The following is a 1621-nucleotide window of genomic DNA, read 5'->3' on the forward strand; positions in this document are numbered from 1 at the left end:
ATTATGGTTACTGCAGCATCTTATGTGAAATACTGGCATTAGGGGTGATAGAATTTGAATACGTGTCCCTTTAGAAAGAAGTGGTTCTGAATATTACTAATTTGATCTCCCTGCCTCCATCTAGGTGATTCGTTGAGAGGTGAATCATCTAGTTTATTCTAAAAAAATCAGGGAGCACCCCGTTGATCAGGCCAGAGTGTGCCCGAGGCGGACGTGAACTGGGTCGGATCAAGATGGCGGTGCAGGTGGTACAGGCGGTGCAGGCGGTTCATCTCGAGTCTGATGCTTTCCTAGTTTGTCTCAACCACACTCTGAGCACATAAAAGGAGGAGGTGATGGGACTGTGTATAGGGGAGTTGACTGATGACACAAGTAGGAGTGACTCCAAATTTGCATATACCGGAACTGAAATGCGCACAGTTGCTGAAAAGGTTGACACCGTCAGAATCGTTCATATTCATTCTGTCATCATCTTGCGACGTTCTGATAAGAGGAAGGACCGAGTAGAAATTTCTCCCGAGCAGCTATCTGCGGCCTCAACAGAGGCAGAGAGGTTGGCTGAATTAACAGGTCGCCCCATGAGAGTTGTGGGCTGGTATCATTCCCATCCTCATATAACTGTCTGGCCTTCACATGTTGATGTTCGCACTCAAGCCATGTACCAGATGATGGATCAAGGTTTTGTAGGACTTATTTTTTCCTGTTTCATAGAGGATAAAAACACAAAGACTGGTCGGGTACTCTACACTTGCTTCCAATCCATACAGGCCCAAAAGAGCTCAGAGTATGAGAGAATTGAAATTCCAATCCATATTGTACCCCATGTCACCATTGGAAAAGTATGCCTTGAATCAGCAGTGGAGCTGCCCAAGATCCTTTGTCAGGAGGAACAGGATGCATATAGGAGGATTCACAGCCTTACACATCTGGACTCGGTAACCAAGATCCATAATGGTTCAGTGTTTACCAAGAATCTGTGCAGTCATATGTCAGCAGTCAGCGGGCCTCTCCTACAGTGGTTGGAGGATAGATTGGAGCAAAACCAACAGCATTTGCAGGAGTTACAACAAGAAAAAGAAGAACTTATGCAAGAACTTTACTCCCTAGAATAAAGGAGGAGACAAATGGGGACAGAAGAAAATATCCAGTATAAAATTAATTAAGCTAAATCAATTTTGATGAAGAAAAAGTTGGAGGACTCACATTACCTGACTGAAAGCTACAGTAATCAAGATGTTAAAGTGTTGCCAGACGAATAAAGACATAAAACAATGGAACAGAAGAGAACCTAGAAATAGACGCATAAGAATATTTGAATATGCCAAACTAATCTGACAAACATAATAACAAAGACAATTCAATGAAGAAATCAAGCTGAAGCAATTGAATACACATTTTTTTTAAAAAAGAACCTCAACCTAAACCTCACTAAAAATTTCTATAAAAGTTACCTCAAAATCTATCATGGATATAAATATAATATGTAAAGCTACAACATTTGTAAAAAAAAAAGGAGAACAATCATCAGGAGAAGTTCTTCAACTTCACTTCAAAAGCACAATACATAAGAGAAGACGTTTCTGTATTAAGTCTCATCAAAATTAAAAAGTTTGATTCTGTA

At 40.4% G+C, this 1621-nt stretch overlaps 1 pseudogene; it reads left to right on the top strand.

The window, feature by feature from the left end:
* Positions 1 to 224: 224 nt before the first annotated feature.
* LOC143639959 (lys-63-specific deubiquitinase BRCC36 pseudogene) lies at positions 225 to 1280 on the top strand (annotated as a pseudogene).
* Positions 1281 to 1621: the final 341 nt, after the last annotated feature.

The sequence above is a fragment of the Callospermophilus lateralis genome, unplaced genomic scaffold (genome assembly GCF_048772815.1).
Source record: "Callospermophilus lateralis isolate mCalLat2 unplaced genomic scaffold, mCalLat2.hap1 Scaffold_101, whole genome shotgun sequence".
Lineage (NCBI taxonomy): Eukaryota > Metazoa > Chordata > Mammalia > Rodentia > Sciuridae > Callospermophilus > Callospermophilus lateralis.